At 49.3% G+C, this 13,775-nt stretch overlaps 1 pseudogene; it reads right to left on the reverse strand.

The window, feature by feature from the left end:
* Window positions 1-3,592: 3,592 nt before the first annotated feature.
* LOC140908343 (S-phase kinase-associated protein 1 pseudogene) lies at window positions 3,593-4,326 on the reverse strand (annotated as a pseudogene).
* Between the last annotated feature and the right edge of the window lie 9,449 nt (window positions 4,327-13,775).

Below are 13,775 nucleotides of genomic sequence, written 5' to 3' on the forward strand. Positions count from 1 at the left end.
GCCAGCAGGGGTCACAGTGGTTGTGGTTCTTAGCATATGCAACCTGCCGCAAGTGGCATGTGACCAGGATTCATCACCGAATTTGGTCCGGCGGTTGGATCATTAGATTCCCTGGCCTGGGCTGGGCATTCACGGGGTGTGTGACATGCATGCTGATCTATGCCCTGCAGTGGGGGCAGTGGGGATGCACATAGGACACTCCCACACCTGGACACCACATGGAGATATACAAAGGGCACTATCCCACCTGGCCAGCAAGGGTCACTGTCCCAGTGGGAGAGATATTCACCATGCACTGCCCAACCTGGTCACCAGGGGGCACTGCAGCATGACACACGCCCGCTGAGTGTGGTGGAGCATGTCCATGTGTTATTCTGCACTTTAAGAAACAAGCCCAATGTCACAGATTAATTTTATTTACATTTGTGACAAAGAAGTTACAACCTCCACCTTGCCATGCACCTGCCCTAAGCTGGCGCAGTGTCCCTGAGCAAAGCAGCTGCCCCAGAACAGAGAGACTTAAAGGGGAAGGAGCTTTAATGGGCAGCATTGAGACGCTGCTTAGAGACCCTGGTGAGGGGCACACGCAGCATTCATACAAAATTTTATGCAAACTCCCCACTTCATCACACATATGAGTTAAAAGAAAAGGAGGACTTGTGGCACCTTAGAGACTAACCAATTTATTTGAGCATAAGCTTTCGTGAGCCACAGCTCACTGCATCGGGTGCATTCCGATGAAGTGAGCTGTAGCTTACAAAAGCTTATGTTCAAATAAATTGGTTAGTCTCTAAGGTGCCACAAGTCCTCCTTTTCTTTTTGCAAATACAGACTAACACGGCTGCTACTCTGAAACATATGAGTTGTAACCAGAGTCCATGGAGGACAAGTGTGGAAAGAAAGAACACACAGAAAATTGGCATTTCAGCACACACAGGTGAAAAGAAACAGCACAACGTCTCCTTCCCCCACTCGACTCCCTGCCTCCTTGCTCTCAGCAAGAAAGAACTGGAACTAGGGTTCATGCTCAGGAAAACGGTGCACATCCCTGAAGGCAGTGCCAAAGCAAGCAGCAGTGCAGAAGTATCTGCCTAACAGTTGAACTTTGCATTGGAAGGCCTGGCTACAAGGGGGGGCTAAGGCATATTTTGGGGTGGATATAACTCATGTGTTTCCCACAGGGCAGCAGTGACACCTGGTGGCCATTTATGGTAATGCACAGAGTGTTTCCCCTGGAGCAGCAGTGACATTTGCACTGGCATGGGTGGGTATGGGGGAGGGGCTAGCCAAATTTGGGGGTATTTATAAGCCACTGCACAACCTCTCCCACCACCATCCCTGATCTTACTGAGAGTAACAGCCCTCTGCTCTCATCTGACATTCCCTGGCATCTGTCTCAAAGACAGGCTGTCCTACGTCTTGGTCTCAGGCCAGAGCTGAAATTATTCTCTATCCATTCTCCCTTGCAGAAAATAAAACCCACAAAGACCAAATTCGTGGCAGAAACTTCAATGGTATGTGTCTCTGGTGCTTGCTATTCCAGAAGGACTTTTCCTACATCTCCCCAAAGCAGTCATGGCTACTCCCCCGCACAAAATCATCACCCCACACAGCATTCTATTGTCCTTTTCCCTCGCCTTCACCCCACTGGGGTTTGCCCTACCCAGAATGCTCATGTCCTCTGAAGCAAGCAAAAGGCAGTAGAGAGGAGGATGAGAATGCCGTGACCAGGGAATATCACCCAGTGATGTGGGAGGAATAAATTTAGGACTGAGCAGCTCTGCTTGCATCCAAGTTGGACAAGTTAACTACTGAGACAGGGCTGCAAAGACTGTTGTCTATGGAGAGAATTTATGTTAGTCTGGGATGGTCTTGAGGAACAGCTTTTGCCTCTAAATGGGGCACCATGACCTGGGGGGAGCCCATTCAGCCCTGTCAAGGAGTTGTAGCCGGTGATGGAGTCTTCTTGAAGTATGGTAGCTTCCTGAAAAGCAAATTTCCATTTGCTCTTACTCCACAGCTCACTGTCTGACTTCTATCCTCTGGGATGGGCTCAAGATGGCTGCTGCTTCTCTTGATCTCTGCCAGAGGCTGGCCATTCTCTCATCTACACAATGTCATGAGGAACTGAGACGAGAGAGAGAGAGAACACTTGTACCCTAGGCCACCACTGGTGCAGGGAAGACAGACACACAAAATTGTCTCCTGGCTACTGCTCCTTGGAGCCCCCTTTTCTATTTCCCTCCAGCCTACCCAGTGCCTGAAATGGTCAGAACTGAAAAGGAAGTATAGCTCCCGTGGGTCTCTCCACACCGTGAAGTGAGAGAGACCCAGGCCTACCCGGGATGCTCTGGTCCTCTGAAGAAAGGGATGATGGAGTATGCACATCAAGAACAATGTGGTGTCCAATGATTCACATCCAGTGATGTGAAGGATAGACCAGCAATAACCGAGCATCTCTAGTTGCACTCAGGCCTCCCTTCTTCATATTTAGTCCTGGGGAAGCTGGGGTAGGGGACAAGCCCAGACAATTACAAGCCAAAGGCAGAGCTCCTCCTTCCACAGAATGGGTCCTGCGGAAATAAGAAGCATCTCACTGCTCTCAGGGAGGGACCTTGCTACTCAGACACTGGATAGAGAGACATAATTTTTTCCAAAATTGACACCTACTCTTCCTTTGTCCTTGTCACCACCAGACAGGACTTGAGAGCTACTCAGTGCCAACCCCCACCCCACCCCCACCCCGTTTCTTCCACTATCCATGGCACCAGTTAGTGCAGCAGCCGCCCTGCCCTATCCAGCTCAGCTCTGCCTTCTGGCCTCTGACCTGGGCACTACATTACACAATGTTACTGTTCCCACAGTGCCAGGCTCCAGCTGTACTTACCTTTGTGTCCTTGGGACCTTCTAAGTCCTGAAATCAGCCCAGAGAGAAAGAAGTGAAAATTCCTGTGGGAGATTCATGCTGAGCCACATTCAATGCAACATTAAGGCCATTAACTACCCTACAGACATCTGCCGCATGGCTGTGTCTGTCGAGGGGCTGACGGGGTGTGATCTCAGATGGACAGAGCTGTGCCAGGAAAAGTGCCTAGTGGAGACACAGTTATACCAACAACTCTGTGCTTTTACTGTTTTAGCTTGTTTCACTGGTGGGGGTGGGGATTTACAAAGTGCCTAAATGCCTTTTGAAAATGAGACCTAGGTGCCTAAATCCACTAGGCATTGCTATGCTGAGCGCAGCAGCACCTAAATACCTTTACAATCTGGGCCCACATGACTTGCCCAATAACCCGATTTTATAGGGACAGTCCCGATTTTTGGGTCTTTTTCTTATATAGGCTCCTATTACCCCCACCTCCTGTCCCGATTTTTCACATTTGCTGTCTGGTCATCCTACCCAAGGGAGTCCTCAGTGGCACAAGGAACTGAACGCAGATCTCCCATATTAGCATCCTACCCCTGGGCCAGCCTTCCTCTGCAAGACATGCTCTCAGCTCTCTCGAGCTGTGCTGGCATCCCCAGTGAGGGCTAGGTGACAGGGTCAGGCCAGATGGCTACAGGAGAGTGGTTTTCTTTGTTGTTGTTTTTTTTTTCACGCTTAGTTCAGTTTTATTCATTGCTGAGTAGAGTAAAAAGACATCTGATTACACTGGTAAAAACTCAACCATAGGATTTAAATCTGTACACAAAAAAACACTAAACATGCAAAGGGAACAATATCCTGCTAATACAACTTCATTTGCTGCTGCATTTGTCTAATGTTAACAATTATAAACAGAGCAGTGCAACTAGGATTTGGAACGATCCTTACAGTGTTAGAGTGTCAGGCACAAAACTTCACTTCTCTTCACACCACTGGTTCTCTTTGCGTACCTGTGCTTCTTCCTCTTCAGTGAAGTCATTCTTGATATTGAAGGTCTTGCGAATTTCCTCTGGAGTTTTCCCCTTAATCATATTTGCAACAGTCTTGCATGTGACATCGAGCAAACCTTTAATGTCTAAGTAATTTGCAGCCAGGATAAGTTCAAAAAGTGTTCCTTGGTCTACTTTCAGGAATTCTTGGTCCCATACAGGGAAGTCATCTGTTCATTTTTCCTTGTTCTCATCGTCCTCAGGGGGAGGTGGATCATCCTTGTGGTGGGTGCACATTGAATCACCTTTTTTAATATAGCTGCATTAACATTTGAAAGAGGGGCTGGGATCATCATCTCCTTCATCGTCCATTCCCAGATCTTCCAACATAGTAGTTACAGATTGCTTTGCAATTTCAACATCAACTTCAAAAATTTCTCCATCTGAACTCCGCAGTTTAATGGAAGGCATCATGAGACGGCGCCCAGCTCCACGTCCCTCCACGCTGACCGAGACCCGGTGGTGTTAAAAGGCAGATATATTAGTCCCCGATTAAGCAGGTCCATTTTCCCTGGGTAAGGTAATAGGGGCAGTTCCAGAATAAGAAGGAACTTGCTGGAATCAATTAGGGCAGGCTGGCTAATCAGGGCACCTGAGTTTAAAAAGGACCTCACTCCAGTTTGTGGCGTGCGTGCGAGGAGCTGGGAGCAAGAGGCACTAGTTGCTGAGAATGAGAAGGCGTACTGCTGGAGGACTGAGGAGTACAAGCATTATCAGACACCAGGAGGAAGATCCTGTGGTGAGGATAAAGAAGGTGTTGGGAGGAGGCCATGGGGAAATAGCCCAGGGAGTTGTAGCTGTCACGCAGCAGTTCCAGGAGGCACTCTAGACAGCTGCAGTCCACAGGGCCCTGGGCTGGAACCCGGAGTAGAGGGTGATGATGTTTTACCCAAAGCATTACGCTAATATAATGGGTTATAAAGAGAGCATGTTGCCTAGTGGATAGAGCAGTAGACAGGGAATCAGGGCAGCCTTGGTTCTAGTCCTGTCACTGGACTTTTGCAAGTCACGCCCTATCTGTGCCTTGGTTTCCCCATCTGTAAAATGTCAGTAATGATACTGATCTCCTCTGTTAAGCACATTGAGATCTACTGCTGATAAGCTCTGATCCCGGTAGCTTGTTCCCTTGGTGACAGATAACTGGGTGTTCCTCTGCATCCCCAGTTCCAGGCATCCATTCTCCTCAGCTGTAAAATGGGTACCCTGCTGCTTATGTTTTCCTGTCTAGAAACTCCCCCCCACCCCCGAAGACTAACACTCAATCTAGTGAAAAAATCTAGTGAAGGTGAAAAAACCCCAAGGTCTTGTCAATCTGAGCTAGGACAAAATTCCTTCCCAACCCCTAATCTGGTGATCAGTCTGAGCCTGAGCATGTGAGAAGGACCCACCAGCCAGGCATCTAGACAGAGGATTCTCTGTATCACCTCAAAGCACTGGTCAACCCAATTTAGTGTCCCATCTCCAGCTGTTGTCCATCCCTGATACTTCAAAGGAAAGCAAAAAACGAACACACAAAAAATCCCAGAATACAATTGTGCACTGGGGAAAGAAATTCCTTCCTGATCCCTGCAGGTAACTGGCTGAAAGCCTGAAGCATGAGAGTTGACTATAGTCAATATCTTAGATAGAGGGGGTGTATGGAGATGGATAGATAGATAGATTAGATAGATAATGACAATGAATGAGCTGCATCTCCTCACAAGGTCCCAGCTCTGTGGTGTTTCCCTGGGAGGCCTCCCCACCCTGCTGTTACACTGACCTAATGAACCATGTGGGGAGCGTCTTTTACCCACAAATCCCCTCAGTGCTGCCAGCAGACTGCTCCCTTGAGGAAAAGCCTTGGTCCTCCTGCCCAGCTTGTGGGAAATGAGCACCAAACCCTGCAAAGTCTCCTTCTCAGCCCTGCAAGGGACACGAATGTGTTTGTTTATCTCATGACTACATCCTAAATTCCCAACCCGTACAGCATCTAAAAGGGCCCTCAGGGTGAAAAGCAGCCCCCCAGCCCCATTAATAGTGCCTGGAGCCAGCCTGGCCCCCAAGGAGGGGTTCTGCAGCCCAGAGTTGTGGGGCAATCCCCTCTTTAAGGATGGTTCACAGAGCCACAGCGGCAGCAGCCCCAGGGCGATGGGGACAGAGGGGGTTTGGATCCAGAGCGTGAGACCGTCCTACAGTCGTGGGGCTGGGTCCGTAGCCTGGTCTCTGAACCTCTTCCCAGCACAATGGGCGCGATGGGCAGATGGAGCCCGGACGTACCTGCTGACAGCATTTCTGACACCCTAGAGGGGAACGAGAGACAGAGCAGAGTCAGTGCCCTGGGACCAGCCTGACCACTTCTGCCCCAGATGGGTCCCTCTGCTCTCTCAGCCCCAGCCCTGCCTGCTGGGGAACTGCTCATTCCCAGGCTTCCAAAGCTTTGGGTTCATGTTTAAACTGAACTGGGAGTCTCTTGGCTTTGTAATGACTGGGGTTTGGCTGGGGTTTCTAGCAGGCACGGGCGGGGGTAGCATAGGCCGGGGAAGGCTGTGCCTCCCCAAACAGCCTGGCATGGCCCTGTCCACGCTCCACCTCCAAGCTCCCTCCTGCCTGCTTCCAGTTCCCTTCCTGCTCTGTTGTCAGTGGCCGAGAGGCTGGGGGAAGCAGGCTGGGGCCGGTGCACAAGGCCCCAGGGCTGGACGTGCTGGGGCTGGGGGCGCTCCGGCCACATCGCCTGCCTGTCCGCCCTGCGCTCTGGGACTGGAGCTGGGAGGGTGCGGGGGGGGCGGGGGGCTGGCAGCAGTGGGGGGTGTGTGTTCTGGGCTCTAGTGGGGGAGGGGGAGTGGAAGGGGCGGGGCCTCAGCCAGAGGGGGAGGGACCAGGGGCTAGCTTCCCCCAACAGCTCGTTCACCTGGAGGGCCTATGAGAGTCAGGTGCCCAAGTCCCATGGGAAGTCAGGGGGCACTGGGGCTCCTTGGGCTCTTTGAAACCCAGCAAACCCAGAGGTAGAGCAGTGTGGTGGCTGTGGACACTGAGCTGGGAATCAGGCGGGGTGAAAGTGAGCGGGTACGGTGTACCGGTAAGAAGCCGGCACCAGCCCGTACAAACCCCACGTTAAAGTGCTGCCACGGCAGCACTTTAACGTCCCTGCCTCTTTTGCCTCCCCCGCCAGCAGGGTCCATACCGGTAGGGCTGCCGATGGCGGGGGTGGGGTGGGGGGCAAGAGGGCAGCTGCCTCGGGGCCGGCCATTTAATAGGGCCCGGGGCTCCCGGCCACCACCGCTGCTACTACAGCAGCGGCCAGAGCCCCAGGCCCTTTTAAATCACTGCTGGAGTCCCGGGCGATGGGGGCCAAGCAGCAGAGATGGGCTGGCAGGGGAAGGCTGACCCCCCCAACCCCGCCCCTTCCACCGGAGGCCCCTCCCCTTCTGCCCATCAGTCCCCCCATCAGTAAGAATTTATTATTACTTTCACCCCTAGAATTAGAACATCTGGGTTCTGACACCCCCTCTGCCACTGACTGGGGACAAGTCCCTGTTTGCCTCAGTTTCCCCTCCCACCCTGCATCTGCCTGGTCTGTTCAGAGTGTGAGTCCTTCAGGACCAGGCTGGTCTGTGTAGTGCCTGGTACAATGGGGCTCTGATCCCAGCTGAGGCCACCAGATGCCACTGTGATGCGAGTTAATGGAACAAGAAACTGAATATCTCCCAGGGGCCAGATCCTCAGAGGAGCTGAGGCACCAACACAAACAGCTGGTTTGTGGAGATGCTCAGCACCGACCCAAACGTGTTGTCATGGCTACGGATCAGCTGCCCTTCTGACCCCGACCCCTTCTATGGGTGCGCTAAGGGAACATCTACACTGTGAAAAAAGACCCACGGTAGCAAGTCTCAGAGCCTGGGTCCACTCACTCAAGCTCGTTCTGCAGTGTAGACGTTTGGCCCAGGCTCTGAGACCTGGCAAGGGGGGAGGGCTTGAAGCCTGGGCTCCAGCCCAAGCGGGAAAGTTGACATGGCTATTTTTAGCCCAGTAGCACAAGCCTGAGTCAGTGGAGCCAGGCTCAGAGACTCCCAGGTGTCGATCTGTTTTTGCAGTATAGATGTACCCTGAGTGACCCAGACAGCTGTAAAGCCTCATGCCTTTACTTGCCTGGGTGGGATCACATCGTTCTCCCAAGCTCAGACCAGGTTTTAGGTTCCAGCCACCCCGTGGCTCAACAGTGCTTACGCAACAGGTCCAGCTGGGTTTGGTACCCGCAGTTCTGCTCTCGGAAGCTTGGCCAGTGGTGGATAGAGCCTTGATTACCAAAATTCTGTCTACAATTATCAATAGCAACAAAGCAGAACATAAGGGGAAAAGTTCCAAAGGCAACAAAAGGCCTAGACACTTCTGTCTTCCCTAACAGCTCAGCCCCCTTGGCAGGGAGCCCAGGCACGGCTGACGTGCTCCAGTCCCGCCTCTGTAGCCTGGATTTGCCGTGCGTGAGTCTTCCTGAACTCCAGCCAGGGGCCTGCTGTTCTTCTGTTTTCTGAGCCTGGTTAGAGCCATCCGGGCAGCTCTGCAGGAACTAGAGCATCGTAGTTGCGGGTGTGTGAAGTGAGAGGGTGTTGCCCGGGCTCCTGTCCTGCCCCGGCCGGCACACAGACAGAGCCCCAATGAGGGAACTCCTTACGTGCCTTCACCAGCCATTGCAATAGCCCAGGCAGCTCCTGACACCAGAAAATCCATCTCCCTGGCTGAGCATGTGCCGCCCTGACGCTGGCCTTCTTTGGGAAAAGGGCAGCGTTATCCCTCTCCTGCTCCCTTGCCACAAGGCGGCAGACACCAGTCCGGAGGCCTTAGCCTGTGCCAGTCCCTCCTGTAGGTACATGCCCAAATTCAAGAAGTGCTCGTGTGATTCGTTCCAAGCTCGTGTCATTCTCCAATGGCCCACAATGTACCCACTTGGGGCTGCCACCCCTTGTGTGGGGGGAGGGGGCAAAACTCTGGCTGATGGTGGATGTTCAGCTGAGGCCTTCACTAGGTTCCCCATGGTTATTGCTGCCCCTTTGCCCCTCATGGCAGGGCCATGCAGTCTGCGCTCCAGCTACCCCGCTCCAGAGCTCACCCCTGCCCCAGAGCTCACATAGGATGTCGCTCGCCTGCCCAAGGCGGCGCTGCCAGGAACCCACCCCTGGGAAAAGGAGCCTGGCCGAGGCATTGAGCCTTGTGGCGTTCCCTGGTGTTATCTGGACCGGTGATCTACTAGGTCACTCCAATCCTTGACTCTGGGAGCCAGCCTTAGTTCTGAGAACCCCCACTCCTGGGCTGTTCCTGCACAGCCTCTGGCATGTCAGCTGCTCCCAGCTGCGGGAGTGAGCACTTTTGGCCAGCCGCTGCTTGGATTGTGCAACCGAATGACACTAGCCAATATCTCCGGTCCCAGACACAACCCTAGGAACCTCCATTTTGCAGTTTTTCAGATTTTTCAGGGGAGTTGTTGGACAAAGGGAGGAGGGGTGGTTCAGACTTTGCGGGGGTTCCCTCATTTGCAGAGGCAAGATGAAAAATGAAAGAAGATTGAGAAAAGGGAAGTTAACGTTTTCCCTAAAGACCTCTGAAAATTGAAAAAAGGCAAAGTAATTGTTCCTCTTTTAAACCCACAAAGTAAAAGTGAAAACTTAGCATTAGCTCAACCTTGACGCCAGTTATTCTGCCGTCCTGATTCTGCAGAGAGCTGTGTGTGCTCTACTCCCAGCAGAGTCACTCAGGGAGGCCACCCTGTCACATCTCCCAGAAGTGTCTACATCTACACGGATTGCTCTGCTGTACCTCCTACACCCACAACTACACCCAGGAGAGCTCCATGGAGCCCACTCTGCAGGTGGCCTCTTAGCTTTCCCTCTCACCACTCCCAGCCAGAAAAGCGGCACACAAAAGTGTTGAGGAGGTGGCAACTGGAAGAGCTCCCGTGCTAGAGAAGGTGGCCCCACCAACAGGCATTCCTACACTACCTCCCCAAGGTAGCCTACGCATTTCAACCTGCCATGATCTCAGGCAACCTCCAGCTTCCCTTGGAGCCTTTCACCACCACCCAGGCAACCTTCATGCTTCTCATCACTGAACCCTCCCATCCAAGCACCTTCTACTACCCACCCTAAACATCTCTTCACCTCACTTCCCTAGAGCCTCCACCCAATCATTCAGCCTACCTCACAGCAATGACCCTCACATCTCAGCAGCTGCCCCAGAAAACTCATCCCACCCACCGCTCAGCTATCTTTCCTTCTCACCTACCCTAGGGAAGAGGCTACATGTGTGCGCATAAGGAGGACTTTTTCCACTCTATTTCTGGGGAGGGCAGGGAGAATAGGCTATTACACACACACACACACACACACACACACACACAGCTAGGGTGGGGAAGGAAGTCAGTGAGTTTTCTGTCCTCCGTGAGAAGTATCACACATTTCTGCCCAGAGGTTGGTGAGTTTCTTGTGGTGAATGTATCTGAGTTTTTGCCCTAATTTCTACATTTCCATCTGATGTGTGATGTGCCTCTCCATCTATGACTCCTCTCTTACAGCAGTCTAGTTTCCAAGGGTGGGGCTGCTAGCATGAGTTTGTTTCACAATGAAGCAGAATGTGGGTCTGAAGTCAGTGGTTTCACTTGCCACAGAGGAGAAATACATAGAAGTGACAAGTATGTGGCATTAGGGGTATGAGTATAATTATAAAATTTCTATACTAGTCAGATTCACTGTAGGAAACACAGAATAAGTGGGCTTTTTAAGAGACAAAGAAATAGATTCCATGTAGAAGTCATGATTCAGTGGATGCTATCTTGTTCCTATTCTGGATTTAGGCCAGCTGTATGCCACATCTTCATCAGATCAAGAGATCTTCCAAGTGGGGTGTTTAGTCAGAAAGGGGCATTTTTAATTAATTGCATCCCAAATGGAGATTCTACAGCCCTGACACTGACTAAAATTAGAGCTGTTTCAAGGTGCAAAGAATATTTCACACCTTTGATGGAATAAGAGATTGAAGAGGCTCCTGCATGATAGAGCACACATCTTTCAGCATATATCCCAATATAAAACAGTGTGAGGACTGCGGTGTGCTTTTGGGGCATGCCCTGCAAATATTGTACCCATTAAAATGCATGGTATCTTGAGGCAGATATCACCCTGCTCCCAAATGTTATGTGCAATTTAAAGGGAAATTGCATTCATGCATCTCAGATTAGCATTGAAATTTCAAAGAATAAGCACATCTCACTGAATAATCTCTGAAATACAATTGAATACACAGAGACATTGATATTTGGTGTCATCTTTTGACAGATCAAGCATTGGGATACCCCAGAAGGGTACAGGTTTCTAACGATATACAATACATTTGACTCAAGACTCAAGTTCACCCATAACCAGCCTTGGTTAGAGTTCCACCTACAATCATGAATCAGCAATGTTAACTTTAGGTTTGAACTGTAATCTTCTCAGCAAAGCTGGGTAACAAGCTGCTTGGATTTCTCTGGATAGCCATGAAAATGTTGAGGCTCCTGTTTGTCAATGCTCTTGGCGTTTGAAAACATCCCTCTAAAAATCATATGAGAAAGCACCTGGCACAGTGGCACCCTCATCCTAATTGGGGCATCTAGGCACTAATGCAATACGTCACAATGTTTTCTAGTAGAGCTACTAGTCCCCCACTTCCAGTACTAGCAAACCAGTAAGCATGAACCTCGTCTATGGGTCTGACCAAAAGCACCCCTGTATCTTACCCTACACACTACTGTAATAATCTTTGAACAAAATACACCTTGTGAGGTATCATTTGAAGACTAAACTCGCTGGTCAATGACATCATGGTAAATGTATATAGCAACATATGTAAATTCTTAAATTCCCCTCTGATATTCTTAGCATGTGTTCAAAACCACATTCTTCTGCCTGGGCAGGGCTATTCTGGCTGAAGAAATGTGTGTTCACCTCAATTTACATATAAGTAGTTGTGATAAATAAAGTGGAGGGGAGGTCCCTTTTATGGACACCCAGCCAGCCAGTTAGCTATAAAATCCCTCTTGGTAGCTGTTCTCTGCTTGTTTTACCTGTAAAGTGTTAACAAAGTTCCCCGGGGTAAAGGAAAAGGAGATGGCACCTGACCAAAAGAGCCAATGGGAGGGCCAGAACTTTTTTAAATGGGGAAAGAAACTTTCCCTTTGTCTATTCTCTCTGGGCTGGAGGGACAGAGCAGCCATGCTATAAGCAGCTTTTTGCCAGGTATGATCATAAATCATCAGATCATACCTAGAACTACTTATCTGAACTCCAAAATGTGTAAGTAGATCAGAATGTTTAGCTAAACGCAATTAGGTTTATTTTTTAAGGCTTGTGGATCGCCTCTGTGCTAACCCCTGATGCTTTTGCTTGCTTGTAAGCTTTAAGCTGAACCCCCCCATCCCCCACCCCCACCCCCCGCCCCAAAAAGCTATTTTGGGTGCTTAATTTTTGTAATTGTTTCTTTTAAAATCTAGCAAGAAGCCTAAGTTCCAGATGGATTGTTTTCCTTTTTGTTTTTAATAAAATTTACCTTTAAGAACGGCATTGGATTTTTGGTGTCCTAAGAGGCTTGTGCATGTTGTTTGATTAGCTGATAGAAAACAAAGGAAATTAGCTGTGGCTTTCTCAGCTCTTCCCTGGAGGGGGGTGGTAAAAGGACTTGAGGATACCCCACAGGGAGGAATTCCCCAAGTCCTCCTTCCTAGGTTCAAAGGGGATGGGGGTTGCATTTGGGTGGTCTGGCAGTGTTTACCAAGCCAAGGTCAGAGAAAAGCTGTGACCTTGGGAGTTTAGTACAAGCCTGGAGTGGCAAGTATTAATTTTTAAAATCCTTGTGGGACCCCACTTCTGCACTTGGAGTGGCAGAGTGCAGATTCAGCCTTAACAGTAGTAAACAGGGTCCTCAAGACAGCAGGGAGAAGAAATGGCAGAAGACAAAGCAAATTTGCAAATTTGCACATCTGCAAACACAGGTGAGAAGAACGAACCTGGAGCCTACACAGTCAGACTCCATATCACCTTCTTTACTGTTGCTTTGAGGGATAACCCTCAGAAAAATCCATTTAAAAGGTTTAACTGAACTGTAAAAGAAAGGGGTATAAAACCCAAAGTTCTCTCTCTTTCACCTAAGATGACAAAGGAACCAGCCTCTTGACTTCAAGACAAGATCCTGACCTGAGATTTTGGTCAGCCATGTTGCTGGGAATATGTGGTAAGGATTTTACGTTGAAACCAATCTAGCATGTTAAGTTTTAGCTACCAAAAAGCTTCTTTATTTTTCCTCCGCCATTTCTGACTTTAATACCTTATAGTCGTACTCACTAAATGAACTTATTGTAATTTTAATCTAAACTAATCCAGTATTGTTTAAATTAGGGCTGTCGATTAATCGCAGTTAACTCAAACAAATTAATCGCGATTAATCTCACTGTTAAACAACAGAATACCAGTTGAAATTTATTACATTTTTGGAGGTTTTCTACATTTTCAAATACATCAATTTCAATTACAACACAGAATACAAAGTGTACAGTGCTCACTTTATATTGTTTATTACAAATATTTGCACTGTAAAAATGATAAAGAAATAGTATTTTTCAATTCACTTCATACAAGAACTGTAGTGCAATCTGTTTGTCATGAAAGTTGACCTTACAAATGTAGTTTTTTTGGTTACGTAAATGCACTCAAACAAAACAATGTAAAACTTTAGAGCCTACAAGTCCACTCAGTCCTACTTCTTGTTCAGCCAATTGCTAAAAGAAACAAGTTAGTTTACACTTACGGGAGATAATGCTGCCCACTTCTTAATTACGTCACTTGAAAGTGAGAACAGGCATT

This window comes from Lepidochelys kempii, chromosome 3, assembly GCF_965140285.1.
Source record: "Lepidochelys kempii isolate rLepKem1 chromosome 3, rLepKem1.hap1, whole genome shotgun sequence".
Taxonomy (NCBI): Eukaryota; Metazoa; Chordata; order Testudines; family Cheloniidae; genus Lepidochelys; species Lepidochelys kempii.